Below are 16845 nucleotides of genomic sequence, written 5' to 3'. Positions count from 1 at the left end.
TCATTTTTAGTAGCCTTACCATGAAGTTATTATTTTATTACATGAAGTAAACCAAAATGTTAAACAGTAACCAAACATGATGGTAAGTATTTCGTGAAACTTTTGAAGAGTAGCCTACTGCGCCTTCCACCGGGTGCAGATTTACAAATCTCAACCTGTCGTACAATGGACAGCTTCCCCCCCCATCTATGTATAAAAATCAAAAAATCTAAAATCAAATCTGTTCTGAGAAAAAACTAATAAATGTTTAAAGATAGGAACTTGCCATCCCACTGAAAAACAGTCTGTAGAGATTTAAAGGCGTAGTTGTAGTTCAGTCCAACGTTTCATTTGGATTCATTTGACAACAGTCAACTATTTTCATAAAGAATATATATATTTTTCAAAGTCAACTTTATTGTCAATCTTACTCAGTTTGTGTTTATAGACAGAGAGATCAAAAAGACGTTTAAATAAAATTATACAATTTACAGATATGTATACAAATATATATATCCTATATACACCATCATGTATAATGATGGTGTATGATGTAGAAGGAAGTGTGGTAGATAACAAGTAAGGCCCAATCCCAAACCACTCCCTCGACCCTACCCCTCCGTGACGGAGTGAACTCCGTCTGTAGCCACACTCGCAGCTCAACGAGGCTCCCTCCTGTCAGATGGAGGGAGTAAATACAGCAGCAAGCTTTGGGACGGCCTCCCCTCTCTCCGGCAGAAACAGGAAATGCGGTAACTGTATGTAACAACGGTTTCAAATCAGCATCTCTTAGACAAAAAATGTAAATTAATAACTCAAATAAAACTCCAAACATCTTTCATTGTGTTACTTTTTTGTAAAGCTCTTTTAGTTTTAAACCTGATGTTTATAAGCTTCTTAGTTTTTGCAACAGTCTGTAAATGTACCCAACTTTATAATAAAATGCACACATTTACCTTTTTCTAGAATAAACACAGGTACGATCCTAAGTTAAAACATATGAGGTTATCATGAGGTTGTTAACATCGCAGTTTATCAGTGGATGTTTGCTGGAACTACTTGTAAACAGCGTGTTTCCTGACGGACACACACAGTGTGACTCCGGTCAGGTAGAGACCGGTCTCAAGTCAGCACCGCTGCAGACTCGTTGTTTGAGGGCTTGATAGCCCACTCCCCCTCCACACCGCTCCACACTCGTTGGTTTGGAACAGCCCTCAATATGGCGGACCCTCCGCGTGAACGCGCAAACGGAGGGGTAGGGTGTAGGGGGTGGTTTGGGAATGGGCCTAAATATAGAGTTACATACAGATCCATGTTACAGCAAAAGATGGAATAACTAAGAAGCACGCAGTATAATAATAATTACATGCAACAATTAAATAACTGCTCAGCATCTCCACCACAATCCCAATCTGCTGTGTCCTGTTTTCCTCCCCTCTGCATAACACCCCATCACACATACGAAACACAACGCAGAGTCCGAGGGTGTTAAGAGTATTTTTATTTAAATGTCCTCCTCTCTACTGGCCAACACAGGGAGCATATGCTGGGTGTAGAATTTTTCCAGGAGGAGGAGATTTCCATGCCATGCAGGGTCTTTGGGGATGGGGATGATGATCGCCTCCTTCGTGGTCCACACAACAAAGTAGCAGAGACTCCGGTCTGTGATGTGCAGCTGCCCTTAGACCTGGTGCCAGTATGGGTGATTCTCCTTGAGAATATATGACCCACCCTCCTCACGAAGACAGAAGGATGGTAACTGGACTGCCTCTGTGATGGTCATGTTCCTCTGGCTGTGTGGACACTTCACCTCCAGCAGGGCAGATGGCTGCACAAGTCCATCGGGTGATGCTCCCAAAACACCCGACTCACTCACAAAGAGACCAGACTCGATTCGAACACTGTCACTTGATAGGCCTCCACAAAAGCCTTCACCCCTTCGGCCTCGTTTACAACCCCCCAGTTGACAGTTGGCGATGTCTCTGGCCAGTGGGTTGTATGTCTCCTCTCGCTGTTGGTAAAGGTGAGACACCGGCTGGACTACTTTTTAAGTGCCAGGCTTCCTCCACTGGCACTCAACATCTGTGGAGCTGATCTGCCACATGGCAAATATTTCCAATGCTGCAGCGTGGCTGCATTTGTACATCCCCCGTGCACAATCACAGACAGCGCTCTGCATCGCGCCATCGTCTCCCATGCAGATCTGTAAAAATAAAGTAAGTACCATTTGTTAGCATGCTATAATAGATTGAATGAGCAATAATACAAGGATGGTCCGGATCTGGGGGTGGGAGGGTTTATTTCTCCATAGTTTTGTCCTCTTGTCTGATTGTTGTTATTGTTTGTTTTTTCTGTATTTTTTGTAATTTATGCTGTATTGGTTGTGATTGTACATTGTATTTTTCTAAATGTGTATGAATACATTTTTGAAAAACATTTGATCAACAATAAAAAAGGATTTGGTCAGGATCTAGACTCAGTGTGTAGTTTATTAATTAATCAATGCTGTCTACATTAGGAAAACACATACCAGTGTACCAGAGGGAGTCACACACAGCTGTGCCTAGATAACCAAAATACTTGAATCTACACACAGCAAATAAACTCAAATGACACGAGAAAAAGGAGATCACACATACAGTATAGTCGATATAAAACTGTCCGCTTCAATCTGAAGAGCAACTAAAACAAAACACGGGAGTGTACCTTGTTCTTGTGAACACTAATGTTATCCACAGCATACACAGAGACCACGCATTTCTTAAGGAGAAAACAAGTTACTAAAACAAAACACGTTAGTGTACCTTGTTAGCTAATGTTAGCTAGCTGACATTAACGTTACACATTGCACTCATATTACTCACCGAAACCTTGTAAAGCTGGTCCCGCTGCTCTTACAGAACCGACTAACTCCCCTTTCGTGTATGTACAGCTCTCAACATGCCCAGACTTGTAGTGATGTTCACCTCGTTTTATACTTTTCGCCTCATTCTGAAAGAAACAGGTGAAATTTGCTAACGTGACGGCCGACTTAGTGATGGTGACGCGTTTTGTGCGAGACCAGAGACCTGTAGTTCACTGAGCGGTTTCACACAAAAAAATGTGTAACTTCACAGTTTTACGACACATTTTTATTTTTTTGACTTGTAAAATGTTCTTTTAAATTGACAAACATCATATGTGTCATTCGTGGCACAATTCAAACGGGATCAAAAGATAACCTTTCTCTCTCCATTGACTTCAATGTATAATTTTCCGCTTCCGGGGTCCCATGGAGGCTCCCGGAAGGGGAGGGACTTCGCCTCTCTATTGAATTGTGTTACTCCAGTACAGGGTTTCTCAAACTTTTTCATACCAAGAGGCGCATTCACACTGCGGTACTTTTCCCACAAAGGTTCATGTGAACTTAGTTCATGTGAACTCTTTTATCGCGTTCACACCAAAAAGAGCCGGTACTAAAATTAGTTCATGTGAACCTTTTTACCCCCACGAAAGTCCCTGCTAGAGAGCAGGGACTTTCGTGCGGCTCTCTTGTGAGAAAAGAGCTATATTTCTGATTGGCTGGGCGGATTGCAAACCACGCCCCGTAAAACTCCCAAAAAGTTTTGTGAAGCCGCCATTTTATTATCCTCGCATTAGCATTATTAGCATTAGCCCAGCGCAGAAACGCAGAGAGACTAACTTATGGCAACACAAAATAAAACATGGGAGCGGTGGAGATGAGGAGGTGTCGGCGTTCTGGTGATTTACTCGGAAGGCTTCAGTAGAAGCTGCTGGGAGTCCCAGCAGCTTCTACTGAAGCCAGTCCCCAACTCCGGGGACTTCCGGCCGGGGACTTTGGGCGGCAGTATACGCCGTGAAGTGGTTTGCGGCCTGCCAGTAAGCCCAAAGCAGAAGAAGAACAAGTGACGTCAGCGGCTTCATTTGCCTAATCCACCCCCAGGGACTGTTTCCAGTGTGAACGCGATCTGTACTTAGTTCATGCGAACTAAAGAGTTCACATGAACTAAGTTCACATGAACCTTTGTGGGAAAAGTACCGCAGTGTGAATGCGCCTCTTGGACCACTTAACCAATAAAAAAACACTCGTGGACCACCTAACTCCACAAATATAAAAAAAACACATCGTTTTTCTAGAACAGCTTACAAATCGCCTGAAAATGGTACAAACAAGTGGCAACATGTGTGATGAAGGTGTTGCGCTGGGCTATATCATGCAATTGAAAGTGAAACTTAACCTTGCTCCATTGCAGAGATATTCCCGCGAGAGTGCGGAAAACATAAATGTATTTATTTATTTCAAATGTGTAATTTTACCAATATACTCACGGACCACCAGTGCTCCGCGGACCACACTTTGAGAAGCACTGCTCCAGTAAGATGGAAATATAATACTTTGTTTATTCATGTTATGTTAAGCTGCTGTTGTTCATTGCATGCATACTAGACTAGTTAGTCTTAAGGCTATAAGTCTGCACTAAGCCACATTTGTATTTTATTTTATTATTTGTGACTGAATGTGAACTTGTGAAGCTAGTCAAGCTACCTCTTTCCAGTAGAGTTATTTTTGTTTTGTTACTGCACTATCTGCACTCAATTTGTTTACATGGTTATTTTGTGGTGAACCACTGATAAGCTTTATTTTGTTTTGATCCAATGCTGCACAACTGAACTGATCCAATGCTGCTGTGAAAAAAATAAGCTATATCCATGTTGGATAGAATGGATAGTTGGGTACTGTCATTTAAATTAAAAAAAATAACCTTAAGGGACAACTTGAATGCTTTGTTCCTTTTTTTTCTCTTAATGCATTGCATAAAGATTGGATCGGGAAAAATCGGTATCGGCAGATTGTCAAAATCAAATGATCGGGAGCAAAAAAAGGTGATTGGGACATCCCTAATTACTAACACTGCTCCGTTTCCCGCTCATCCAGCCATTAATCCCCCCATGGCCTAAAAAACCTCTTCCTCCCAGCCATTAAGATTCCCTGTTGCTAGTGGTGTAAACACAAAAAGTGCTCCGAACATCCAGTCCTCACAGCACATCTAACTAAGCTAATAGCAAACTAGCCAGCAGCTAATTTTAGCACCACTGAGCAGTTAGTGTTACCTTACAAAAGTAAAGCTTTCTGTCCTTTTGCAAACTTCTTTAATCACAATTGGTCGAGACAGAGCAGCCAGAGAGAAACCAGAAAATATGTTCTGTATTTTCACCAAAACCAGCTTAGTTCCATTAGACTTACACACTTTTCCCAGGAGATTGCGCTAAAATGGTCAATTCAGATGTTACATTAAAATTAATGATTGGGGTTACATACGATTTATTTGTCAATATTTGACAAAGATCATTTTTTAGATGGATAATCTGATTAGTTTGTTGTTGTCTCCCATTGGCTCTGCACTTCAAAGCCTAAGGGGAGGTATTATTTGGAATCTTTAGCCACAGACTCCTATCAATCATACAAATTACCCCTCACCTTGCAATATTTATGATAATGCTTCCAATGACACAGTGTTAATTGCATCCATTTCTCACCTTTTCTGATGGCCTGACACACAGATCAGGAAGAATCCAGTTCCATCTTGCTGCTGCTCACACTCAATCCATCATGCTTCATCCCTTGTGTGAGGAATGCTACGTTTGTGGGGCATTATTTCACTTTCATATGAAATTAAATGTTGGTTGGTAAACTGATACAAATAGCAACGGTTGTTTTCTGATGCTACTATTTTGCAACATTAACATCTGTTTTGGGGAGATTCAGTCCTGCGGCTGCCTGGATTCCTTTTTTTTAAGAATCCCTTGTGTGTTTCTGTAAGCCTCTAGGTATTTTAATGTTACAACCAGTGAACGGCCACATGAAAATGAGCAAAGGCAAAAACTCTGCTGCTGTTAAGAGAGCTCCATCAGAGATGATATACTGTAATGTGTAGACCAAACATACCTGGAAATAGGTTGCAAAAATAAAAGCAAAAGAAGTATAACATTTGATCCTGTCTGAAAGATCAGCTAATAAGAAAGCAGAGAGATGTCAAAGGGGTTCATTTACGAGAAAAGTCTCTCAGGGACATGTACGTCCCCGGGCCCTTGGCTTTGGAAAATGTGGCCCCCTGAAAAAACTGAATAGCCCTGATCCATGAAGTGGTACGAGCACATCCTGAACTATTGAGACTCATTTCTGCATTGTTACTGCTCTGCACAGGATTAGGATACACATGAAAGAGATCCCAGAGCAATTAGATATCAAGGTTAATACAAATTAACAGAACAAAGTTAGCTTGTTACAGCATATTTCCCATTAAGAAGTTTCCCCTTTTCAACGTGTAAAAGCCCAACAATGTATACTCATAAGGTTTTTACAGGCATTAAAGCCTTTTTCTCAGAGACTGTTTAACACTGAGGTCACCAACATTTTTGGAGATACAGCAGGTGGAAACTAATCGCTGGTCAGACTGTGGTGAAACCTGCTGCCACTAATCCAGTTATTTCATGCTTTAAAATCACTCCTCGTGCATAGTCCAAGTATAAAACTGAATAATGTATTTGACATAAAAAGACACATTTTGCCTCCTGAGCTGACAGTAGTTTTCCTTGAATGTACTTACCTTTTACCCTCAGTCTGAGTGATCCGATAAAACTGTGCATGATGTGGAAAAGTTTGCGGTACAATGCAGAGTGTGCTTCTTGTGTTTGAAAGCATGTATTTGCTGGCTTCTGTGTGTTCTTTACTCAATTTCCCTGCAGATGTGCTCTGCAGCTGACAGCTGTGTCAGTGGCTGAAATAGAATCAGCAATTGCGGGCAAACATTTCTTGTGAACAATTAGAGTGTAACAGTGATCTGAAGGTTAATTTGGTAATCAGTGCATCTGCAGTAATGGTAGCAGCAATAGATTATAACAGGAGACGTTTAGCATTGAATTAGAAGACGAGGATGTCTCCCAGCTGAGAGGTTGGAAAAGTGAAATATTTTAAACTAAGCATGAGAACAGATAAGTGTTAACATGTTATATGTAGGGCTGTCAAGTTAACGCGTTAATGCAAAAAACAATTAACGCCACTAATTATTTGAACGCGATTAACGCATGTGCATTTTTTGTCCTCGGCCACCCCGTAGTTTCAGAGCGCATCGAGTTTAAAATACCATCTACAAGCTGATGCTGACAGTCCCGCTGATGCTGACAGTCCCGCTCCTGCCGCCCGCTTGCTGCAGACCACACTTCCACGCTCACCGGCAGGCACCGACTGGCCATCGGGAGGACCGGGAGACACCTTACGTGTATTGTTGTTGTTAGCATCTGGTGCTAGCTAGCTGCGCTAACGGATATAAGGAGCTGTTTCAATGAAAACAGAGGAGTGACATTTCGCCGACAACTGCGCCGAGCACTTGACTTTATGCAGGCAGCCAGACAGTGGGACATTGTACGAAAAGTCAGCACACTCAGCACGGATAGTGCGCAACATGATTGCAGCGTCCAGGCAGCTCCCGTTCGAGATATGCCTTGAGTTGCACATAGCGCCAACGATCCATCCACAACACACACACACACACACACACACACACACACACACACACACACACACACACACACACACACACACACACACACACACACACACACACACACACACACACACACACACACACTTTGTATTGTATTATTGTATGAGAGGTTCCAGGTTGAATTGAGGCGAATATTTGTAATGTTCAGAGGTTGTTGTTTAATATTCATGAAAATATTTGTCATTGTTCAAATGATAATAAACATTAGCATAAAGCATATTTGTCCAGTCATATATTGATAAGAGTATTAAAAACTTGAAAAATATTCCTCTAAAGTACATTTAGAACAGATAAAAATGTGCGATTAATTTGCAATTAATAGCGATTAACTATGGACAATCATGCGATTAATCACGATTAAATATTTTAATCGACTGACAGCCCTAGTTATATGCAAACTTTATTCACTTTATTTTATTTTATTTGTCTATGTTATGAATTTGATCTTTCTTTTATTGTGAAGCACTTTGGGAGTCCTTGCCTCACCGATAATAATTAAATGTATTATGTTGAACCATAGACTGTCTGTATATATAAATGGACATAGGGTCCGTGATATAGATAGAGCGTAGAGTTGCTGAGATGCCTAAAGTAGGAGGTGTCGGCCACGAACGTCTCGACAGTGATGTCAGAGTCCAACTCCCGCCTGATCCAAATAAGGGCAAATAGACAGGGTCAATTTTCACAAAATCAGAACCCCGAAGGCATTTTGTGTTTATTTATGCTATACAACATTTCTAGTGGTATTAAGGGGTGCTGAATCCAAATCTGCTGTATATGAAGCTCAAAAATTTCCCAAAATGCCTCAAAATTGAGAAATCCAACATGGCTGCCACCACCAGCCTGAAATCTATTTTAACTTTTTGACTAAACAAGGTACAAACTTGAATTAAATGTGCTTTTGTAAGTTCTCCTACATGGGCAATCTGATGCCATATTCAGATTTGAGATGTAATGTGAATAAACTGCTTAGATCTCATATATATTGCAAAAATAGTAGTTTTTAACTATGAATAATTACTCAGCTATTATTATTATTATCAGGCTACTTTTACTTACGTTGTATATTGTTTTGAAGTTAAATGTTTTAAATGTGCTGTGACGGAACCTTTGCCTTCCCCACTGTTGCCCCCCCACCCACAAAAGCAAAAAAACAAACCAAAAAGAGGAATCACAGAGCGCCCATTCAGCGGTGTATTAGCAGAAGACTGTTTCACACAGTCATCTGAACAATGTCCTGCAGCACAGAAAGTACAAGTTACAGACATGGCCTTCTTCATGTCCAGGACATCTAAACAGCCAATGCCTTCCTGGATATTGTATAATCAAAAGGCAAGCACAGTCAACCCAGAGAAAACTACAGTAGGCTACCTACCTATCATCCAGGCTCCTGCATCTGAACTCGATACACTGAACACAGTTGTCAAGCGAATGCTTCATATCTCCATATTAATGGAACAACAGCATGTCATTCTGACAGTGGGCGAGGAATTTTATCCGAAGTTGCTAGAACTAAAGTGGTCAGTAGAAGAATACAAGGACGTGCTTATCCCTTGCCTTGGAGGCCTTCACATTGCCATGAACTTCCTGGGTGTGATAGGACAACACATGGTTGATTCTGGCCTGAGCGAGCTATACTGTAGGTCAAGTGTGATCTACTGGGAGCAAATGCTGCTCAGCATGTCATGGCAGGAAAGGGGTATGCACATGCCTTCAAACGTGCTTTCAAACGTATGCTGCCCTTCTTCTTCAGGTACGATCATATAAACGACGCCAGATGGGGTACTGTGTACCTGGCTGAGATGTCTGCTCTCCCACCAGAAATCCTCCTCGAGTTTCAGAAAGGCAACTTCTTGGTGAAACGCAGTGATCGACGCTTCAATCAGGTTTCAGCGGATCAAAGTACTGAGTGGCTAAACGCTACAGGAAAAAAGAGTGGTGGTTAAGTGGGCATCACCAGGATAGCAACATCCCTCAGTAGATGGACATTGTCGTATAATCTGAGAACAGTCATAGCTTCTCCAACAAAAGTAATGCTGAGACTGACAACAGATGATGAAGACGATGAGTACACACACTCTGAGTGCACAAAGAGTAGAATGGAGAGAGACGACAGGGATGAAAGCAAAATATGTGTATCATTGAAAGAGCACTGTGTGTTTCAAGATGGTGGGGACACACTCAAGAACATAATCAACAAGGAAGTGGTCACACCGAAGATTCAAGAATCTCTGCTTGGTGCAGAACACCTTGGACAGGCACAAATGAAAGTGTTTGTGGACAAACGTCTGTGTGAACCTCCAGCTAGTGACCAGCACTTGGGACTGAAGTCACCCATTCCAAAGAACAAAGCCAAGACATTTGCCTCTTTGTATGAAGTCGTGCAACTTTCCAAGAACAAGCAAAACACCATCAAAGTGGACAGGCAGATTCTACAAAGGCTAGTCACAGCTTACAGAGCAGGTCGTAAGGTATACCTGTAAAATGTCCTCCAGCATGAACTCATGCCCATCCCGCCATCTCTGGCCGCAACTAACGGCAGTCTACATTCCACTAACAAGTCTGTTTTAGCAAATATACTGACAAAACATGTCCAAACGCCTGCAGATGTGCCCCTTCAGGAACCCAGCTGCCTGGCTATTGATGGCCAAGCACTTGTAATGGCACTTGGGAAGCCGCCTGACACTACAACATTTGGCGACTATGCCAACAAGTTTGCTGAGACGGTGTTGAAGATGGGAGAGAAGTAGGGTTGATGTAGTCTTTGACAGGTACCATGACGAATCCATCAAAACGGGCACAAGGAGGAAACGTAAACAGCGTCACCGACCAGTACGCAGAGAAATCGTTAATGACTCCGTTCCACTTCCAGCAGACTGGTCAAGCTTCATGGCACTGGAAGAGAACAAAGCAGATCTCACTCGAATACTCTCAAACCATCTGATAGAACACAGCCCAGAAGATGAGCCTGTGGTTGTAGTATCGGGTGGATTTGCTGAAGCAACCACTGTCAAGTCATCAGATCCAGATCTTGATTTCTCCTCTTTAATGGCTGACCACAAGGAGGCTGATACACGTCTGATTTTGCACTGCATCCAGGCTCCAATGGACACAATAGTTGTGTCAGCGCGTGACACAGACGTGCTTCTTCTACTTTTAGCACACCATGACAGAATCGGATGTACCCATCTCTACATTAAAGCCGGGACATCAAAGGATCCAAAGTATTTTCCAGTACATGATATTCACAAGTTATTATCTGATGATCAAGTGGACACACTCCTTGCCTTCCATGCCATCACTGGCTGTGATAGTGTGTCTCAGTTCAGCGGTTACGGAAAGAAAACAGCCTGGCAGGTGTTGGAGCAACATCACACCGATCTTACTGGCCTTGGGAAGGGCCCTCTCACAGAAGGTATTGTAACATCAACAGATAAATGTATCTGTAAGATGTATGGTGTGCCAGAGGTTGATACATGCAACAAAGTAAGAGTGAAGTTGTTTTGCAAACGTCCACAAGAGACTCTGCCACCAACCTCAGTTTGTTTCATATCATGCGTTCACACTATCAATCGACAATCTGAAACCAAGCTCACCTGCCACATCCTGATCTTCCTCCAGTGGATGAAATGGGATGGATGCACAAGGAAGGTCAGTTAGTGCCACGGCTACTGTCTTTGCCACCTATGCCTAAAGCCTGCAGGGAGTTCACTTCATGTGGGTGTACCAAGGGATGTCTCAGCCAACGCTGCAGCTGCAGGTATGTGTATAGAGGATTAGCTGATCAATGTGTACAAGATCGTAAATATATGATAGACTGGTTGAGAATATCAGCCTGCCAGACTGCATACTGCTGACTGTTTGTTGTTAACAGATTGTTGAAACCATAACCGGATAATTGTGAACCTATAGTATAACTGAGAAAAAAAGTAACAAAGGAACACAATAAGTGTAAGGATAACTGTAACGTGTATTCCAATGTACCTGTACTTGTACTGGTCATAATCTGTCTATTCTATTATATTCAGAAAGAGTCACATGGAATGTATAGAGGCATGCAACAGCAGGAAACATGACAACACCTGCTGGAACACTGAAGATGACGCTTAAAAGTGCCTGCCTTTTGGCAATTTCCCATAGGGTTTGATGTAAAAAAGGCAGTGTGAACAGGCCCACTCCTTCTTCTTCATTGCCTTAACACTGGATGGCCTGAGAGCTATAATTTGGGTTTATTTGTTGTTTTAATATATTTTTACATTATTATTATTTTGTAATCATTGATATATGGTGGTGTTTTATGAGATACTTGAATGAGGTTTTTACCATTTCAGTATGATTTGTATTCTTATTGAGTTGAAAAGTCCAATGCCGCCCATACAGTATGTTCTTACTGTATTGGTACTGTTGCTCCACTGTAGGCCTAATCGCGTCATGTTTACGTTATGGTTTGGTGGCCAAATACACATTTTATTAATACACTTTCTAAGCAAGCCCTGGTTGAGTCTGACAACTTATTTATCACTAATGACCACCTTTTTCACTATACATGTATGATTTCAAGCTGATTATTCACATTTGATCAAAAATCAGGACAGTATGTTAAATTCCCCATGTGTGAAAACATATAAAAACACATTTAATTCTAGTTTGTACCTTATTTAGTCAAAAAGTAATGTACTAAAATAGATTTCAGCCTGGCGGTGGCGGCCATGTTGGATTTCTCAATTTTGAGGCATTCTGGGATATTTTTGAGCTTCATATACAGCAGATTTGGATTCAGCACCCCTTAATACCCCTAGAAATGTTGTATAGCATAAATAAACACTAAATGCCTTCAGCACTTTAAATAAGCACATTTTCTGAAATTCTGCCTCGTCTAAAAGAGGCGGAGCCGAGGCGGGACCTGCTGCCACCGAGCTGGAAGCTCCAGAGCTAGCTGAGGCTACCAAGCTAAGTTAACATGCTCCCCGTCTGCACACTGCCGTCGCATTTTACGTTTCTAAGGGAAGCGGAGACACACAGATCAGGAATAATCCAGTTATATCTTCTTCCTGATATGTGTGTAAGTGGACATGAAACTAATCAGAAAAACTATAAATAATAATCGAAGTTATTGAGTTTTTAGCATAATACTTCAGAATCTTAAAATCCCTTGACGTTTATATGCAATTATGCTAAATTCAACACTGGAATCAAGCAAATATTAATATGTTTGCATGACATTAGTTATTTATATTTTGATATCACTTAATTATACGTTTAATACATTTAAGTCAAGCTAAGGTACATGTGATGGTAGCTAGTTAGTGCTCTTACCTGTGAGGCCTCCTCCAAACAGCATAATAACCAGACTGTATCATTACAACTATAAGTAGAATACCAGTTCTAGATCCTTGACTTAAGACAAACAATTCAAAAGACAAAATCAACTAAATGTATTTAAAGACCAATCTTTATTTGAAGGTGCCTCTTAACCTGAGATATTAGTTATACAGTAATAGTATTAACTGAGCAACTCAACGGTTAACTTTATATTTCTTTATATAAGCATTTATTATTTTCATTTTTCCCCTCTCATATTCAGTGTGGATGGATTGAGAGAGCATGGTGTCCAGAGAGATGCAGAGACTTCAGGGAGAAACCTCTGTGTGATGGACGTCCTGTCTGTTGGTTTGGAGAGGACTGAGGGTCTTTCCTCTGTGAAGAGCAGTGGTGTAGTGGGGATTTTTGTACTGGGGGGACGCTATTTTAATTAGGTCCAAACAATGCCACACAAGTGTGCACGCGCGCAGTGCACTCACAAAACGGGCAGACAGGTCCACAGAAACTACCGGTATGCTTAATCCTACTTTAGTTACTGTACTGCAAAAAGCAGACGGCGCTGCGCTCAACACACACACAGACTCAAAACCATGGACACACTGGCACATAAGTTACATAAACAATTTATAGGCCTAAATTGCATAAGCTACAGTATTGCAACTAAGCAGACAGCGTTGCTTCTCTCTCTCTCTCTCTCTCGCCGCGATAGCGCTACGCGAGCTCTAGGATAGATAGCGAGAGAGCGAGGCGAGAGCGATCTAAGAGATATCTATAGCGATAGAGAGAGCGATCGCGTAGCTCTCTTACCTGCATGCTCGCTCTCGCGTCTCCTCTCTCTCTCTCTCCTAGCTCTATATCTCTCTCTCGATCTCTCTTCTCCACTTTCCCCCAAATCTATTATTAAAACCTCATAACAACAAACACATTCCCAAAGTTGTCCTGAATTAACTTATTAAATAAACAAAACGAAATAAATTATAGCCTACTTATGCAAAGAACATTGAATCTGGATTTGAAATTATTCTGATTTAAGCCTACATTGCAAATAAGCAGAACAGCGCTGCTTCCACACAACCCACACACACCACCACACACACCACACACATCCCACACCACACACACACACACACACCCTCATGTTTCCTCCGTCCATTACCTCTGGGAAGGTGAGCTTGAGCCTAAGCCAGGGGAACGTTGCTAGCGCAGCTAACGTTAACGTTAGTGCTAGCATTATCCACATCTTTAGGCGGCTCTTCTGATGATGTAGTAGCCTAATAGTAGCAGCTTCACTTGTAGCTTCGGTGCTGCTAGCCTCTTTCTTCTTGTGAATTATATTCTTTTTAGAAAAGAAGTCAAGTAAAAAATGTTTGCTTGCCATTATAGAGCTTTTTCGTTAGCGTTCTTGAGGGAAAGAGCTGCCGCAAAATTGGCGGGCGGCGAGCTGGCTCGCCGTGGGTGTGTCACTGACACACCCCCAGCTCGCCGCGGGGTCACGAGCGTGATGACGAATCATAATTTTTTAAGGAAATCGTTTTTTATTATAATTACTGGCGAAGAGGACCAGGCCTGATGGAGGAGCCCATGCTGGGCATAGATGATACCAACTGCACAGGCCTAGTCTGTCACTTGATTTGACTAAATGTGTTCACTTATACATTTAATAGGTTTACACCTTCTGTCCATATGTGCTTTTTATTTAAAACATTTTTGATTAACTTTTGGTTCACATTTCAATAAATTGTATTTGCACTCCTTTTGTCCATTATTCTTACTGAAAATGTTAGATTACACATCACATCTGACTGAAGATTGGCGCCATTTATTTGTGACGTTGCAAACTCTGTGGTACAAGGCACAGGTGATGTGAAGCTCATAAAGTGAGGCAAATAGAAATAATCAGCTGATGGAGTGTAGATGTGGAAATAGGTGCATTCGATCAGCTGACTGTGTTTTTCGCCACACTGTATAAGCCTGACACCTTCTCTGAGGTGCAGCGTCACAAACAAATGATGGTCCTGATAGACTACAAAAATATTCGGTGTGCAGATCTTTGTTTTCACAATAAAAGTAGTTTCTTAGTGAATGTCCTGTACTGGTCTTACAATCTCATAACATCAGCTTTTAATTTTCCTCTTGGATGTTCGTGTCTTTCAGGCATGTCCTTTCCTAACAACATTTACAGGAAACATAAAACATATTATTGCAGAGCAAGTGTGTGTGTAGATATAATTATTTTGTAATTGTAATGTTTTTTTTTATTTCAATAGTGAGCTACAAAGACAATCAGATTATGAATGAACAGTATGAAGTTCATCAACATTGAAATATATTTTATCAAAACGTAGTGCAACTGTAGAAGCTTGCTCTGTTGTCTCACTGAAAGAATAACTTTTACCACGTTTTTTACAGACAATATTGAGAGATAAATAGTAGCAGTTCTCACTATGTGTCAAATATCTTTGCCTTCAATACATTAAATTAGATAGCGGTCATATAGAGAGGCGAAGTCCCTCCCTTTCCGGGAGACCTCCATGGGACCTTATTTCATATAAAAGTATTTATTGAAGTCAATGGGGAGAGAAAGATTATCTTTCGATCCCGTTTGAATTGTGCCACGAATTACACATATGATGTTTGTCAATTTAAAAGATAATTTTGCAATGAATAAGCTTAATTTGAACTGAAACACAGATAACGTCTGATATAATATTTTTAACAAATCATCCCTAAAGCATTGTCTCAGCTATTCATCGTCCTTAAATGCAGGCATTAAGCTACAGCCACAATTAGTCAGTTTCACAAGTGTAATGAAAATCAAATAAATAGTAAGCATTGGTATTACATTACATTGCATTTAGCTGATACTTTTATCCAAAGCGACTTACAATAAGTACATTCGACCAGGAAGACACAACCTTGAAGAAAACAGAATCATATAAGTACATCAGGTTTCATAGAGCCAAACATTTCAAGTGCTACTCAGCTGGCTTTAGATAAGCCAGTCCTTTATTAGTATATAAGTGCTTTGTTAATAATTCTATCACTCGAAGTGGAGTCGAAAGAGATGAGTTTTCAGTCTGCGCCGGAAGATGTGCAAGCTATCTGCTGTCCTGATGTCAATGGGGAGCTCATTCCACCATTTTGGAGCCAGAATAGCAAACCCACGTGTTTTTGCTGATGGGAACTTGGGTCCCCCTCGCAGCGAGGGTGCAGCGAGTCGTTTGGCTGATGCAGAACGAAGTGCACGCGCTGGGGTGTACGGTTTAACCATGTCCTGGATGTACGAAGGGCCAGATCCATTCGCAGCATGATAAGCAAGTACCAGTGTCTTGAAGTGGATTCTAGCAGTTACCGGAAGCCAGTGAAGGGAGCGGAGGAGCGGAGTGGTGTGGGAAAATTTAGGAAGGTTGAAGACCAGACGAGCCGCTGCATTCTGGGTGAGCTGCAGAGGTCGGATGGCACATGCAGGTAGACCAGCCAGGAGGGAGTTGCAGTAGTCTAGACGTGAGATGACGAGAGCCTGGACCAGAACCTGCGTGGCTTTCTGGGTCAGCTGGGGACGTATCTTCCTGATGTTGTAAAGCGTGTATCTGCAGCAGCGGGTTGTAGCAGCGATGTTTGCAGTGAAGGACAGGTTGTTATCTAGGATCGCACCCAGATTCCTTGCAGTCTGAGTCGGGGAAACAATAGAGGTGCCGATGTTGATTGTCAGGTCAAGAGCGGGACAATCTTTTCCCAGAAGGAAGAGCAGTTCAGTCTTGTCAAGGTTGAGCTTGAGGTGATGAGCAGACATCCACTGAGAGATGTCAGCTAGACAAGCAGAGATGCGTGCGACGACCTGGGTCTCTGAGCGGGGAAAGGACACCAATGCTTACTATTGCTTACTATTATTACTAATGCTTACTATGCAGACAGGAGAGGTTCTGATCTGGACTAAAGAACAAGATTTGGGGCGGAGGAGCGGTGAACAAACAATGCC

Source organism: Gymnodraco acuticeps, unplaced genomic scaffold (genome assembly GCF_902827175.1).
Source record: "Gymnodraco acuticeps unplaced genomic scaffold, fGymAcu1.1, whole genome shotgun sequence".
Lineage (NCBI taxonomy): Eukaryota > Metazoa > Chordata > Actinopteri > Perciformes > Bathydraconidae > Gymnodraco > Gymnodraco acuticeps.
The sequence above is the reverse complement of the archived record's forward strand: the minus strand, read 5'-3'. Positions refer to the sequence as shown.